This window comes from Hyperolius riggenbachi, chromosome 12 (genome assembly GCF_040937935.1).
Source record: "Hyperolius riggenbachi isolate aHypRig1 chromosome 12, aHypRig1.pri, whole genome shotgun sequence".
Classification (NCBI taxonomy): Eukaryota; Metazoa; Chordata; class Amphibia; order Anura; family Hyperoliidae; genus Hyperolius; species Hyperolius riggenbachi.
The window spans coordinates 229,299,720-229,317,419 of NC_090657.1; positions in this window are offsets into that span (position 1 = coordinate 229,299,720).

A 17,700-nucleotide genomic window follows, 5' to 3' on the forward strand; every position below is an offset into this window, starting at 1 on the left:
GGACAGGGTACCACCAGCAACACTGCCTCCCTTGGGTTCACCAGACTCACCACCAGACCCGCCTCAGCAGCAGCAGTAGCCCAGCCATTGCGTGGTTCACAACATTCACAAACATCAGACGATGCTGACACTGTCACTTTCCGGACTAGTGCTCTTGAGGTCTCCCAGTGTTCATCAAACACAACAACCAACAGCCCTTCGGTGTGCAGCGCTACGGTTGAGTTGTCTGTCTCTGAGATGTTTGAGCACAAGAGGAAATTGCCAGCAAATGACCCCCGGGCCGTGGCAGTAACAGCCAGCCAGCATAGCCAAGCTTCTGGCCTGCGAAATGCTGCCATATCGAGTGGTGGAGACAAACAGCTTCAAGGGCATGATGTCAGTGGCCATCCCACGTTACGTTGTTCCCAGCCGCTACCACTTTGCGCGCTCTGCAGTGCCTGAGTTGCATGAGCACGTGGTCAGCTAAATAACCCGAAGCTTGAAGAATGCCGTTGCCTGCAAGGTTCACCTCACCACTGACACCTGGACGAGTTCGTTCGGCCAGGGTCGATACATCTCCCTTACCGCGCACTGGGTGAACCTTGTGGAGCCTGGCAGCGATTCCTCACCTGCTACGGCGCGGGTGTTGCCCACGCCGCAAACAGCTGGATAACAACAGCAGCACCTACCTCTCTGACTCCTTCTCCTCCAACGCATCTCAAAGCTGTACCTCATCCGGAAATGCTAACCCAGCACCAGCAGCAGTAGGATCGTGGAAGCAGTGCAGCACAGCTGTTGGCATGCGTCAGCAAGCGTTGCTGAAGCTGATCTGCCTTGGGGATAAGCAGCACACAGGGGAGGAAATTTGGAGGGGAATAAAGGAACAGACGGATTTGTGGCTGGCACCGCTGGACCTGAAACCGGGCATGAAGCTAGACACCTGGCACGAACTGGCAATGTACGCAATAGAGGTGCTGGCTTGCCCGGCAGCCAGCGTTATGTCGGAACGCTGTTTCAGTGCTGCCGGAGGCATCATCACAGATCGGCGTATCCGCCTCTCCACAGAAAATGCAGACCGTCTGACTCAAATTAAAATGAATCAATCCTGGATTGGAAACGACTACGCAACACTCCTGGACCCCAACCAAGTAACCTGACCGATGAACATCTGGGATGGTTTAGCGTTTCCGGTCCCTGTTTATTGAACCTCTCATCTGTATTACATTTATGACTGCATGGCGGCAAAAAGCATTGCTGCTATATCCGCACGCTTTTTGTCCTCATGCAAGGCCTGGGTTGTTGTGTCTCACAAAGCGTGGCCTTCTCCTCCTGCGCCTCCTCCTGTTCCATCACGTGTGCTGCTGCTGCTGCTGCTGCTGCTGGGTTACCGTTGCCGGTCCCTGTTTATGGAACCTCTTATCTTTATTACATTTATGACTACATGGCGGTACAAAGCATGCTATCCGCACGCTTTTTGTCCTCATGCAAGGCCTGGGTTGTTGTGTCTCACAAAGCGTGGCCTTCTCCTCCTGCGCCTCCTCCTGTTCCATCACGTGTGCTGCTGCTGCTGCTGCTGCTGCTGGGTTACCGTTGCCGCGTGGTCCCTGTTTATTGAACCTCTTATCTTTATTACATTTATGACTACATGGCGGTACAAAGCATGCTATCCGCACGCTTTTTGTCCTCATGCAAGGCCTGGGTTGTTGTGTCTCACAAAGCGTGGCCTTCTCCTCCTGCGCCTCCTCCTGTTCCATCACGTGTGCTGCTGCTGCTGCTGCTGCTGCTGGGTTACCGTTGCCGCGTGGTCCCTGTTTATTGAACCTCTTATCTTTATTACATTTATGACTACATGGCGGTACAAAGCATGCTATCCGCACGCTTTTTGTCCTCATGCAAGGCCTGGGTTGTTGTGTCTCACAAAGCGTGGCCTTCTCCTCCTGCGCCTCCTCCTGTTCCATCACGTGTGCTGCTGCTGCTGCTGCTGCTGCTGGGTTACCGTTGCCGCGTGGTCCCTGTTTATTGAACCTCTTATCTTTATTACATTTATGACTACATGGCGGTACAAAGCATGCTATCCGCACGCTTTTTGTCCTCATGCAAGGCCTGGGTTGTTGTGTCTCACAAAGCGTGGCCTTCTCCTCCTGCGCCTCCTCCTGTTCCATCACGTGTGCTGCTGCTGGGTTAGCGTTGCCGCGTGGTCCCTGTTTATTGAACCACTTATCTTTATTACATTTATGACTGCATGGTGGTACAAAGCATGCTATCCGCACGCTTCTTGTCCTCATGCAAGGCCTGGGTTGTTGTGTCTCAAAGCGTGGCCTTCTCCTCCTGCGCCACCCTCCTCCTGTTCCATCACGTGTGCTGCTGCTGGGTTAGCATTACCGGTCCCTTTTCCTGGAACCTCTTATATGTATTACATTTATGACTGCATGCCGACAAAAAGCATGTTACCTGTGCAAAGAAAACAGACATTTCCCGCATTTAAAAGACAGTTTTCCCTTTGAAACTTTAAAATCGATTTTCTCAAAAACTATAAGCTCTTTTTGCTAAAAATTTTTTTCCTCTTGTACCCACTCCCAAGGTGCACATACCCTGTAAATTTGGGGTATGTAGCATGTAAGGAGGCTTTACAAACCACAAAAGTTCGGGTCCCCATTGACTTCCATTATGTTCGGAGTTCGGGTCGAACACCCGAACATCGCGGCCATGTTCGGCCTGTTCGGCCCGAACCCGAACATCTAGATGTTCGCCCAACACTAACCAGGACTAGCTCCCTGGTGAGGGCAGAAGAGTCAGACAAGCAGGTTTGGCAACACACGGACAGATACGGTACAAAGGCGGAAGACAGAATCAAAGTGAGGGATAGCCAAGTCGGCAACTGGATCAGATAGGCAAAGGCACAGAATCTCAAGACAGAAGATTAGTCAAGGCTAGCAGAGGGTCATAACAAATAATACAATTCAATTAGTACTTTATGTTATCAACAGAATCTGTCTAAGTGTGGATCCCCAGCTCCTGCTGGTTCTAGGCACACTTTCGGATCTGACTATGGGTCTGAGTGCTAACACGTAGCATATGCAACAGCAGACGAGGAACAACTGACAGGCCTGTTCTATATATACTGGGAGCGCTCCTAAGCACCGCCACAGTCACTCAGCCAATCAGGATCAGTGCTGAAGTCAGCTGACCGGCTGATCAGCTGACTCCCCTTCTGTTTGCATAAAGATCCTGTCTGTGCGCGCGCGCGTAGACCTCAGTCTATGTGCGACTGAAGGAGCAGGCAAAGTTCCACCATGCGACCAGGGATGGTCATAGTCAGCCAACTTTGCTACGCTGGAACTACGCTTCGCCAAACTATGGCTTTGAAATCAAATAATCGCTTCGTATGCATTTCGTAGACTACGCGTTAAAATACGCAATTACACGTAGTGCAAAATACAATCGTACGCGGAAAAATAGACGCGAATAACGCATTCGTAGTTTACTTCGCAATACACTTGTGAACTACACATAGGGGGCGTAAACTACGCGTAACGGTACTTCGCTACGTGTAAAATTGTAAGCGTAGTTTTGAAACTTCGCCTACGAACTACGATGCGTAGATGCGAACTACGATGCGTAAATTCGCACTAGCGTAGTTTCTGCTCATCCCTGCATGCGACCATGCGGCGAAAGCCGCTGGCTGAGTCGCGGAGACAGCCGCCATGCCACTCGGCGCTGCAACGGCTTCCTCCTTATTCCCCACAATCCCAGGGATATTTCCATCATGTATCCGCGCGGCGGAAACTGCCGGGTGAGACGCGGAGATAGCCGCCATGCCACTCTCTGATGCGGCAGCATCTCCGCAATCCCTTACAATTACCTGGAATAAAGTATGGGATACTTTTTATTCCCATAACCAAAAAGGGGGCGGAGACAAATACAAATTTCACTGGAAAATGTAAACTGCAGCTATTCTTACACTGTTAATGGTAGGGTTCTCAAACTTTGCACAGTTGGTCGCTGGGTGACTGGGATTAATATTCAGAAAGGTGGGTGGGGCCTATACAAGCCAATCAAAATTAACCTATTGATTTTCAAGGGGAATATTTACATTGCTGCCATTCTTGCACTGTTAATGGCACAAGCCTCAAACCTAGTATAGTTGATCATTGGGTGACTAGGGTTCAATTTCAGAAAGGGGGTGGAGCCACAAACAGCCAATTAGATTTGTTTCATTTCAATGCAAATTATTGATGCCAAAGGGCTTGATTCACAAAGCGGTGCTAACCTACTTAGCACGTCTAAAGTCTTTAGACGTGCTAACCAGGGTGCTAAGTAGGTTAGCACTAGATTTCTCAATGGATTAACCTACTTAGCACCCTGGTTAGCACGTCTAAAGACTTTAGACATGCTAAGTAGGTTAGCACCGCTTTGTGAATCAAGCCCAAAGACTGCAAAGCTCACAAACTTGGTCATTGAGTAATTGATTAATTGTGTGTTAGGGTTATGAAAAGTGGGCGCAGCCACCAGCACCTGCAAAATACATAATCAGGAAATGCCAGGTCATCAGTAGGCGGAGACAAATACAAATTTAATTGCGCAAATGTAAACTGCAGCCCTTCTTACACTGTTGGTAGGGTTCTCAAACTTTGCACAGTTGGTCACTGGGTGACTGGGATTAATATTCAGAAAAGTGGGTGGAGCCTATAAAAGCCAATCAAAATCCACCTATTGATTTTTAAGGGGAATATTTAATGGAAACAGTAAATTCGGGCGCCTGAGGCTAGTGGACAAATCGGGCGCCGCCATTCACTCCTATAATAAATATCGTTTAATGGGTGCCCGATAGGAAAAAAGGGCGCCGGTGAAAAATAACGTTTTAAAAGCGGCGCCCGGAGACTTAATGTTTTATTACTGATTCTCATGATTACACATTATTTAATGATTTATACATTTTTAAATATTATTTTTAAACGAAAAACAGTACAATATTTTTTTTCAAACATTATTTTTAAACGAAAAACAGTATATTTTTTTTTTTTTTTACATTATTTTTAAACGAAAAAAACAACAGGGGGGTCTTAGGTTTAGGCACCAACAGGGGGGTCTTAGGTTTAGGCACCAACAGGGGGGGTCTTAGGTTTAGGCACCAACAGGGGGTCTTAGGTTTAGGCACCAAAAGGGGGGTCTTAGGTTTAGGCACCAACAGGGGGGTCTTAGGTTTAGGCACCAACAGGGGGGTCTTAGGTTTAGGCACCAACAGGGGGGTCTTAGGTTTAGGCACCAACAGGGGGGTCTTAGGTTTAGGCACCAACAGGGGGGTCTTAGGTTTAGGCACCAACAGGGGGGTCTTAGGTTTAGGCACCAACAGGGGGGTCTTAGGTTTAGGCACCAACAGGGGGGTCTTAGGTTTAGGCACTAACAGAGGGGTCTAGGGGTTAGGGGTAGGTACAGGGAGGGTTACTTAGGCACCAACAGGGGGGGGTCTTAGGTTTAGGCATCAACAGGGGGGTCTAGGGGTTAGGGGTAGGTACAGGGAGGGTTACTTAGTATTTTTTTTTTTTTAACGTTATTATACGTTTCAGTATTTAAACGAAAGATTAACGTTTTTACAATTGCCGATTTAATGCACATTATTTAATGATTTATAACTTTAAAAAACATTAATTTTAAACGAAATACAGTACAATACATTTTTAAACGTTATCCATGCTTATCGTTAAAAACCCGGCGCCCTTTTTTCCCAGCGCCCCTTTTTAACGTACGCATATTTAATTGCTGCCATTCTTGCACTGTTATTTCCTTGCAAATTATTGATGCCAAAGACCGCAAAGCTCACATACTTGGTCATTAAGTAATTGTGTGTTAGGGTTAGGAAAAGTGGGCAGAGCCAACACTAGCCAAATACATACCCGGGCGACGCCGGGCATCCAGCTAGTGAATATATATATATATATATATATATATATATATATATATATATATATATATATAACATTTCCTGCACTTCTTGTAGTGCTGCTGCAGGAGGATGAGGGTTGTGTTGTGGCTGGTTGCTATGGTAACACAGGTGACCAGAAAACACAAGAGGGTGTGGCCCATTATGACATCACAGCAGCAGCTCCATATAAGGGCAGCACAGCCCAGCAGACTGGCAGTCTTGTGTTGGCGTGAGCAGCGTGAGCAGCTAACGTTGAGCAGGATATCTTTGTTTTGTCCTCGTGTGACAAAATGCTTTGTGGATTGTTCCTTGTTGTGGGACTTCTAGTCCTTCTTCAGCCCTCTTCAGGTAAGGCGGTTTATGAACATATGGCGGATGGCGAGGGCGGAGTTTAGTGGACATTTCCCAGGGTTAGTAGCAGGGGAGGGAGAGCGGTAGATATGAAAAAAGGATGCCTGGAAATTTTGGCACCCAGAAATCGCCAATAGCAGAATATAATATAGTTGCCCTAGTATAGGTAGCTAGTATAGCTGCCCCAGTATAGTTGCCCCAGTATTGGTAGCTAGAAAAGTTGCCCCAGTATAGGTAGCTAGTATAGTTGCCCCAGTGTAGGTAGCTAGTATAGTTGCCCCAGTATTGGTAGCTAGTATAGTTGCCCCAGTATTGGTAGCTAGTATAGTTGCCCCAGTATAGGTAGCTAGTATAGTTGCCCCAGTATAGGTAGCTAGTATAGTTGCCCCAGTGTAGGTAGCTAGTATAGTTGCCCCAGTATTGGTAGCTAGTATAGTTGCCCAAGTATAGGTAGCTAGTATAGTTGCCCCAGTATAGGTAGCTAGTATAGTTGCCCCAGTATTGGTAGCTAGTATAGTTGCCCAAGTATAGGTAGCTAGTATAGTTGCCCCAGTATAGGTAGCTAGTATAGTTGCCCCAGTATTGGTAGCTAGTATAGTTGCACAAGTATAGGTAGCTAGTATAGTTGCCCCAGTATAGGTAGCTAGTATAGCTGCCCCAGTATAGGTAGTATAGTTGCCTCAGTATAGGTAGCTAGTATAGTTGCCCCAGTATAGATAGTATAGTTGCCTCAGTATAGGTAGCTAGTATAGTTGCCCTCAGTATAGGTAGCTAGTATAGTTGCCCCAGTATAGGTAGCTAGTATAGCTGCCCCAGTATAGGTAGTATAGTTGCCCCAGTATAAGTAGCTAGTGTAGTTGCACCCAGTATAGGTAGCTAGTATAGTTGCACCCAGTATAGGTAGCTAGTATAGTTGCCCCAGTATAGGCAGCTAGTATTATTGCCCCAGTGTAGGTAGCTAGTATAGTTGCCCCAGTATTGGTAGGCAGCTAGTATTATTTGCCCCAGTGTAGGTAGCTAGTATAGTTGCCCCCAGTATAGCTAGTATAGTTGCCCCAATATACAGTAGGTAGTTGGTATAGGTAGCTAGCATAGTTGCCCCTTATATAGATTAGCCAGGTAGGTGCTGCTGTGATGTCATAATGGGCCACACCCTCTTGTGTTTCATGGTCACCTGTGTTACCATAGCAACCAGCCACAATACAACCCTCACCCTCCTGCAGCAGCACTACATCTTATTAATTGTTATCAGCGATGTACAAAGTTTCAGTTTCCAGCTCATGTGGAAAATTTCATATATATATATATATATATATATATATATATATATATATATATATATATATATATATATATGTATGTGTGTGTATATATATATATATATATATATATATGTGTATATATATATATATATATATATATATATATATATATACTTCTTGTAGTGCTGCTGCAGGAGGATGAGGGTTGTGTTGTGGCTGGTTGCTATGGTAACACAGGTGACCAGGAAACACAAGAGGGTGTGGCCCATTATGACATCACAGCCGCAGCTCCATATAAGGGCAGCACAGCCCAGCAGACTGGCAGTCTTGTGTTGGCGTGAGCAGCGTGAGCAGCTAACGTTGAGCAGGATATCTTTGTTTTGTCCTCGTGTGACAAAATGCTTTGTGGATTGTTCCATGTTGTGGGACTTCTAGTCCTTCTTCAGCCCTCTTCAGGTAAGGTGGTTTATGAACATATGGCGGATGGCGAGGGCGGAGTTTAGTGGACATTTCCCAGGGTTAGTAGCAGGGGAGGGAGAGCGGTGGTTATGAAAAAAGGACGCCTGGAAATTTTGGCACCCAGAAATTGCCAATAGCAGAATATCTGTAAATGTACCTTTCTTCTACTCTTGCAGTGCTAATAATGATAGGAAGTATTGGTAATACATACTGATATTTTACTAAAGCCCCCAGTATAGGAATTATAGTTGCCTCAGTATAGTCATTATAGTTGCCTCACTATAGGTAGCTATTATAGTTGCCCCAGAATAGGTAGTATAGTAGCCCCAGTATAGGTAGCTAGTATACTTGCCGCAGTATAGGTAGCTAGTATACTTGCCCCAGTATAGGGAGTATAGTTACCCCAGTATAGGTAGCTAGTATACTTGCCCCAGTATAGGTAGCATATTTGCCCCAGTATAAGTAGCTAGTATAGTTGCCCCAGTATAGGTAGTATAGTTGCCCCAGTATAGGTAGCTAGTATACTTGCCCCAGTATAGGTAGCATATTTGCCCCAGTATAGGTAGCTAGTATAGTTGCCCCAGTATAGTTAGTATAGTTGCCCCAGTATTGGTAGCTAGTATAATTGCCCCAGTATAGGTAGCTAGTATAGTTGCCCCAGTATAGGTAGTATAGTTGCCCCAGTATAGGTAGCTAGTATAGTTGCCCCCAGTATAGGTGGCTAGTATAGCTGCCCCAGTATAGGTAGCATAGTTGCCCCAGTATAGGTAGCTAGTGTAGTTGCACCCAGTATAGGTAGCTAGTATAGTTGCCCCAGTATAGGTAGCTAGTATAGTTGCCCCCAGTATAGGTAGCTAGTATAGCTGCCCCAGTATAGGTAGTATAGTTGCCTCAGTATAGGTAGTATAGTTGCCCCAGTATAGGTAGCTAGTATAGTTGCACCCAGTATAGGTAGCTAGTATAGTTGCCCCAGTATAGGTAGCTAGTATAGTTGCCCCAGTATAGGCAGCTAGTATTATTGCCCCAGTGTAGGTAGCTAGTATAGTTGCCCCAGTATTGGTAGGCAGATTGTATTATTTGCCCCAGTGTAGGTAGCTAGTATAGTTGCCCCCAGTATAGCTAGTATAGTTGCCCCAATATACAGTAGGTAGTTGGTATAGGTAGCTAGCATAGTTGTCCCTTATATAGATTAGCCAGGTAGGTGCTGCTGTGATGTCATAATGGGCCACACCCTCTTGTGTTTCCTGGTCACCTGTGTTACCATAGCAACCAGCCACAACACAACCCTCATCCTCCTGCAGCAGCACTACATCTTATTAATTGTTATCAGCGATGTACAAAGTTTCATTTTCCAGCTCATGTGAAAAAAAAAATGATTATATATCCTACTAATATAATAAATGGGAAAGTTCGGATGTTTGGATGTTTGGATGTTTGTTACTCGATCACGCAAAAACGGCTGAACGGATTTAAATGAAATTTGGCACACACATAGTACATTAGCTGGAATAAAGTATAGGATACTTTTTATTCCCATAACCAAAAAGAGACAAATACAAATTTCACTGGAAAATGTAAACTGCAGCCATTCTTACACTGTTACACTGGAGGTGTGTTTAGCTTCTAAGGGTAGAATGGTTAATTTGCATATATTCAGCAGTGATGCTCTGGGAGACATCTCAAGCTCACTCCAACCTGAATTATCGCAAATTATTTCTGTTTTAGGAAAGCAAACTTTTGTTTTTCTTAACATCTTAGTAAGGGGGCTTTTAGGACCATTGTAGTCCCGTACACACTCCAATGAGTTCTGGGTCACCATGAGCTTGCTGGTTGGTCTGTACTCTGTACCTCTCGGTGTTACAAGCCCTACTGCATAGAGCCAAATTAATCCATGCCATGCTCTGATGAGGATCAAACAATCCAAAACAGTCTGTATGTTTGTTGGATTATTATGACTGTACAAATTATCAAGCTGACACATCATTGCATTCCAGCAGTTCTGGAGGTGTGTTTAGCTTCTAAGGGTAACAATGGTTAATTTGCAAATATTCAGTAGTGATTAGAGATGTGGCGAACGGTTCCCGAACCGTTCGCCGGCGAACATCTCTAAATTCATGGGCCTCTTACTACTTCCGGGTCGCAATGACCCGGAGTAGTACGCCTGCGCTGCCCGGCGGAGCGCGTCCTAGATCGCGCTCCCGTTGCCGGGCACTCTCTGCGCATGAGCGTGACGTCATGAGTGACGTCACGCTCATGCGCAGAGAGCGCCCGGCAACAGGAGCGCGATCTAGGACGCGCTCCGCCGGGCAGCGCAGGCGTACTACTCCGGGTCATTGCGACCCGGAAGTAGTAAGAGGCCCAGAGAGGTTCGCCAGGCGAACTGTTCGGCCCAACTCTAGTAGTGATGCACTGGGAGACATCTCAAGGTCACTCCAACCTAAATTATTGCAAATGTTACACTGTTAATGGTAGGGTTCTCAAACTTTGCACAGTTGGTCGTTGGGTGACTAGGATTATTATTCAGAAAAGTGGTTGGAGCCTATAAAAGCCAATCAAAATTCACCTATTGATTTTCAAGGGGAATATTTACATTTCTGCCATTCTTGCACTGTTAATGGCACACGCCTCAAACCTGGTATAGTTGATCATTGGGTGACTGGGGTTCAATTTCAGAAAGGGGGTGGAGCCACAAATAGCCAATCAGATTTGTTTCATTCCAATGCAAATTATTGTTGCCAAACACCGCAAAGCTCACACACTTGGTAATTGAGTAATTGATTAATTGTGTGTTAGGGTTAGTAAAGTGGGCACAGCCAACACCAGCCAAATACATAAGCGGGCAACGCAGGGTCATAAGTGGGCGGAGACAAATACAAATTTTACTGGGAAAATGTAAACAGCAGCCATTCTTACACTGTTAATGGTAGGTTTCTCAAACTTTGCACAGTTGGTTACTGGGTGACTGGGGTTAACATTCAGAAAAGTGGGTGGAGCCTACAAAAAACAATCAAAAATTACCTATTATTTTTCAGGGGAATATTTCATTGCTGCCATTCTTGCACTGTTAATGGCACAAGCCTCAAAACTGGTACAGTTGATGATTGCGTGACTGGGGTTTAAATTTATATAAGGGGGTGGAACCCCACCCCCAAACAGCCAATCTGATTTGTTTCATTTTAATGCAAGTTATTGATGCTAAAGACCGCAAAGCTCACAAACTTGGTCATTGAGTAATTGAGTAATTGTGTGTTAGGGTTAGAAAAAGTGAGTGCAGCCAACACCAGCCAAATAAATTCCCGGGCAATGCTGGGTCATCAGTAGGCGGAGACAAATACAAATTTGACTGAGAAAATGTAAACTGCAGCAATTCTTACACTATTAATGGCAGGGTTCTCAAACTTTGCACAGTTGGTCACTGAGTGACTGAGATTAATATTCAGAAAAGTGGGTGGATCCTACAAAAGCCAATCAAAATCCACCTATTAATCTTTAAGGGGAATATTTAATTGATGCCATTCTTGCACTGTTCATCACCTGTACCTGGTACAGTTGGCCATTGGGTGATTGGGGTTCAAATTCAGAAAAGGGGTGGAGCCACAGCCAATCAGATTTATTTTATTTCAATGCAAATTATTGATGCCAAAGACAGCAAAGCTCACACACTTGGTCATTAAGTAATTTTGTGTTAGGGTTAGAAAAAGTGGGCGGAGCCAGCACCGGCCAAATACATACCTGGACAATGCCGAGTCTTCAGTGGGCGGAGACAAACACAAATTTCACTGGTAAAATGTAAACTGCAGCCATTCTTACACTATTAATTGTAGGGTTCTAAAACTTTGCACAGTTGGTCACTGGGTGACTGGGATTAATATTCAGAAAAGTGGGTGGAGCCTACAAAAACCAATCACAATTCACCTATTGATTTTCAAGGCAAATATTTAATTGCTGCCATTTTTGCACTGTTAATGGCACAAGCCTGAAACCTGGTACAGTTGATCATTGGGTGACTGGGGTTAAATATTTAGAAAAGGGGTGGGGCCACAAACAGTGAATCATATGTGTTTCATTTCAATGACAAATATTCATGCTAAAGACCACAAATCTCACAAACTTGGTCATTGACTATTGACAATTGTTTTTTAGGGTTAGAAAAAGTGGCTACAGCCAACAGCAGCCAAATACATACCCGGGAAACATTAGGACATCAGTGGGTGGAGAAAAATACTAATTTAACTGCCAGAATGTAAACTGCAACCATTCTTACACTGTTAATGGTAGGGTTCTCAAACTTTGCACAGTTGGTCGCTGGGTGACTGGGATTGATATTCAGAAAGGTGGGTGGAGTCTATAAAATCCAATCAAAATTAACCTATTGATTTTCAAGGGGAATATTTACATTGCTGCCATTCTTGCACTGTTAATGGCACAAGCCTCAAACCTAGTACAGTTGATCATTGGGTGACTAGGGTTCAATTTCAGAAAGGGGGTGGAGCCACAAACAGCCAATTAGATTTGTTTCATTTCAATGCAAATTATTGATGCCAAAGACTGCAATGCTCACAAACTTGGTCATTGAGTAATTGATTAATTGTGTGTTAGGGTTAGGAAAAGTGGGCACAGCCTGCACCTGCAAAATACATAATCAGGAAATGCCGGGTCATCAGTAGGCAGAGACAAATGCAAATTTCACTGAGAAAATGTAAACTGCAGCAATTCTTACACTTTTAATGGTAGGGTTCTCAAACTTTGCACAATTGGTCACTGGGTGACTGGGATTAATATTCAGAGAAGTGGGTGGAGCCTACAAAAGCCAATCAATATTCACCTATTGATTTTCAAGGGGAATATGTAATTGCTACCATTCTTGCACTGTTAATGGCACAAGCCTTAAACCTGGTACAGTTGGTCATTGGGTGACTGGGGTTCAAATTCAGACAAAGAGGTGGAGCCACAAACAGCCAATCAGATTTGTTTAATCTGAATGCTAATTATTGATGCCAAAGACCGCAAAGCTCACAAACTTGGTTATTGAGTAATTGTGTGTTAGGGTTAGAAGTAATAGGAGGAGCCAACACCAGCCAAATACATACCAGAAACAATGTTAGGAAATAAGTGGGTGGAGAAAAATACAAATTTCATTGCGCAAATGTAAACTGCAACCATTCTTACACTGTTAATGGCAGGGTTCTCAAACTTTGCACAGTTGGTCACTGGGTGACTGGGATTAATATTCAGAAAAGTGGGTGGAGCCTATAAAAGCCAATCAAAATCCACCTATTGATTTTTAAGGGGAATATTTAATTGCTGCCATTTTTGCACTGTTAATCACCTGTACCTGGTACAGTTGGCCATTGGGTGATTGGGGTTCAAATTCAGAAAAGGGGTGGAGCCACATCCAATCAGATTAATTTTATTTCCATGCAAATTATTGATGCCAAAGACCGCAAAGCTCACATACTTGGTCATTAAGTAATATATATATATATATATATGTACATACATACATTTCCTGCACTTCTTGTAGTGCTGCTGCAGGAGGATGAGGGTTGTGTTGTGGCTGGTTGCTATGGTAACACAGGTGACCAGTAAACACAAGAGGGTGTGGCCCATTATGACATCATAGCAGCAGCTGCATATAAGGGCAGCACAGCCCAGCAGACTGGCAGTCTTGTGTTGGCGTGAGCAGCGTGAGCAGCTAACGTTGAGCAGGATATCTTTGTTTTGTCCTCGTGTGACAAAATGCTTTGTAGATTGTTCCATGTTGTGGGACTTCTAGTCCTTCTTCAGCCCTCTTCAGGTAAGGCGGTTTATGAACATATGGCGGATGGCGAGGGCGGAGTTTAGTGGACATTTCCCAGGGTTAGTAGCAGGGGAGGAAGGGAAGTATATATGAAAAAAGGACGCCTGGAAATCACCAATAGTAGATTATCAGTAAATTTACTGATTTTCTACTCTTGCAGTGCTAATAGTGACAGTAAAATGTTAGTAATACATACTGATATTTTATGAAAGCTAAACCAAATCCTACTCTCACTCTGAACCCTCCCTTCACTGGTACCTAACCTGAAGACCTGAGCCCACTAACGCAGTTGTGCTCAGTAGTATCCGCTTCTGTCCACTTTTCAGCATCTGTAACATTGATGTGTTGCTGAAAAGCGGACACAACTGCGCACAACTGCGTTAGTGGGATCAGGCCATAACCACTCCCCCGGATGCCTAACCTTAACCACTCTCCACCCATGCCTAGCCTTAAACACCCCCCATCCATGCCTAACCTTAAACACCCCCCACCCATGCCTTACCTTAACCACTCTCCACCAAAGCCTAAACACCCCCCACCCATGCATAACCTTAACCACCCCCCACCCATGCCTAAACACCCCTTACCCCTGTCTAACCTTAAACACCCCCACCCATGCCTAATCTTAACCACCACCCATGCGTAACCTTAACCACTCTCCACCCATGCCTAATCTTAACCACCCCCACCCATGCCTAACCTTAACCACTCTCCACCCATGCCTAATCTTATCCACCCCCCACCCATGTCTAACCTTAACCACTCTCCACCCATGCCTAATCTTAACCACCCCCCACCCATGTCTAACCTTAACCCCCCACCCATGCATAACCTTAACCACTCTCCACCCATGCCTAATCTTAAACACCACCACCCATGCCTAACCTTAACCACTCTCCACCCATGCCTAACCTTAACCACTATCCACCCATGACTAATCTTAACCACCCCCACCCATGCTTAACCTTAACCACTCTCCACCTATGCCTAAACACCCCCCACCCATGCCTAACCTTAACCACTCTCCACCCATGCCTAATCTTAAACACCACCACCCATGCCTAACCTTAACCACCCCCCACCCATGCCTAACCTTAACCACTCTCCACCCATGCCTAATCTTAAACACCACCACCCATGCCTAACCTTAACCACTCTCCACCCATGCCTAACCTTAACCACTCTCCACCCATGCCTAAACATGCTCTAACCTTAACTAAGCTTCTCTCCACAGCTAACCTTAAGCTTCCCATTAACATGTAGCCTTTACCACCCCCCCCCCACTCCAAATCTTAACCACCCCCTTATCATCAACCCATTGAAGGGGTTCTGCTGGTAAGGGGGGGGGGGGGGTTACAGCGGTGACATCCTGCCAACACTGGTAGCCTCTACCACTTCCACCCATGCCTAAATTGAACCACTTCCACCCACAGCTACATTGACCACCAACCCCACATCTAACCTCAACCGAGCCCCCAGACGGCTGACCTTAACCTTCCCATGCAAATCTAGTCTTAACCATCAACCCCCACATGCCTAACCTTAACCACATCACTAAACATAATCCTGCTAATGTACGGGCACCCATCACCAGCAATGTGGGGAAACTTGAGCATCTGTTATTTGTAGCCATATTTTGCTTTGCAGACGGCCCGATGCCTGTTATTTAGCGGACGTTTGCATTTCCCTACATTGCTGGTATTTCAATGGGCTCCTACGGCAGTGCCCACATTTCTGCTGATTAGCGGGCGGCCATGTTTTCTGTTTCCTGAGGGGAGGGTGGGACTTTCTACTAGTAATGACAGTTTATTGTGTATTAGTCTTCTAGAATGATTTCCTACAAGCATTCCACTGACCATTGTCTCTTTCCTTCCTACAGGTGTGGATGTCACCTCCATTAGTTTGGTCCCTGAGGAGATGGCTGTGAGCGCGGGGTCACGCCTTGTGATCCCATGTCGCTTTAACACCAGACCGAACAAGAATAACGTGGAGATGGAGTGGGGGATGGTGCCCGACAATGGGGGAGAGTACAGAGCTCTTCTTAACCTTAATGACGGCGCAGTGATCCATCGTGACCCGCGTACCGCGGTCATCAGACGCCTGGTGAGATCCGGGAGCTGCTCCCTGACAGTCAGTCCCATCACGACTGAGGACAGCGGCTTCTATGAGATCAACCTCCGCGTCGATGGTCACGTTTATGAACCCGCTCCGATCGTACACGTCAGCGTCTCTGAGACTTCAGGTAAGCGATATACAGCATGAAATGCTGACACTGCAGCACTGTTTATCATGATGGGGGAGAGAAAGCTGGGGATAATGTGGGGGAGTAGTGCAAAGCAACCAGCCACAATATTTGTGTGAAAAATAAGGGTAACTTCTGATTGGTTGTTCCTTTTTTGTTTGTTTGCTTTTTACGCCCAACAATGAGTCTTCTAGTACATTGTATTTACATGTTGTATGTGGAGGTGGAGCTGCAACCCTACATCTTCCATAGGAGGACCTTCCACCTCTACTTTATTGCCCAGCATTCTCCTCTCCCAGTGCAGTGAGGCCCCTTTCACACTGAATAGAATTCGCCTCAGTCCTGCGGGATTGGGACTTCACATTGGTTGCACATCTAATGCCTTGTTCTCTGCAACATGCTATATCTATCATATTCTTACACTCTTAATGGCAGAGGCCTCAAACTTGGTACAGTCGGTCAGTGGGTGACTGGGATTCACATTCTGAAAAGGGGGTGGAGCCACAAACAGCCAATCAGATTTGTTTCATTTCAGTGGGAACATTTAAATTGTTGATGCCAAGGACCACAAAGCTCATAAACTTGGTTATACAGTGACTGTGTGTCAAGGTTTGAAAAAGAGGGCAGAGCCAACAACTACATTTTTTACATGGGAAAATGTATACTGCAGCCATTCTTACACTGTTAATGGCAGGGTTCTCAAACTTTGCACAGTTGGTTACTGGGTGACTGGGATTAATATTCAGAAAAGTGGGTGGAGCTTAAAAAAAGACAATCAAAATTCATCTGTTGATTTTCAAGGGGAATATTAATATTGCTGCCATTCTTCCACTGTTAATGGCAAAAGCCTCAAACCTGGTACAGTTGGTCATTGGCTCACTGGGGTTCAAATTCAGAAAAGGGGGCAGAGACACAAACAGCCAATCAGATTTGTTTCATCTCACTGGGAAAATACACATTTTTGATGCCAAGGACCCATAAGCTGACAAACTTGGTCACTGAGTTTCCAGGTTACAAAAAGTGGGTGGATCCAAAAACAAATTTCACTGGGAAAATATAAACTACAGCCATTCCTACACTGTCAGGGTTCTCAAACTTTGCCCAAGTGGTCATTGGGTGACTGAGATTAATATTCAGGGAAGTGGGTGGAGCCTTTACTAGACAATCAAAATTCACCTGTTGATTTTCAAGGAGAATATTTAAATTGCTGCAATTTTTACACTGTTATTAGCAGATGCCTCAAACCTTTTACAGTTGGTCATTGGGTGACTGAGGTTCAAATACTGGAGAGGGGAGGAGCCACAAACGGCCAATCAGATTTGTTTCATTTCTATGGGAATATACAATTTATTGATGCCAAAGACCCCAACGTTCCAAAACTTGGACATTGAGTGTTTGTGTGTTAGGGTTAGAAAAAGTTGGCATAGCCAACAGCAGCCAAATACATACCCGGGCAATGTCGGGTCATCAGATAGTGTATATATATATATATATAAAATCGGACGTGTGTGTGCCTCGACCGGTTTCAATGAAACTTGGTATACAGATCCCTTGTTACTTGGGATGATATGAACCACTTCCACCCATAGCTACATTGACCACCAACCCCACAACTAAACTCAACCGAGCCCCCCCCCCCCCCCCCACACACACACACACACACAGCTGACCTTAACCTTTGCAT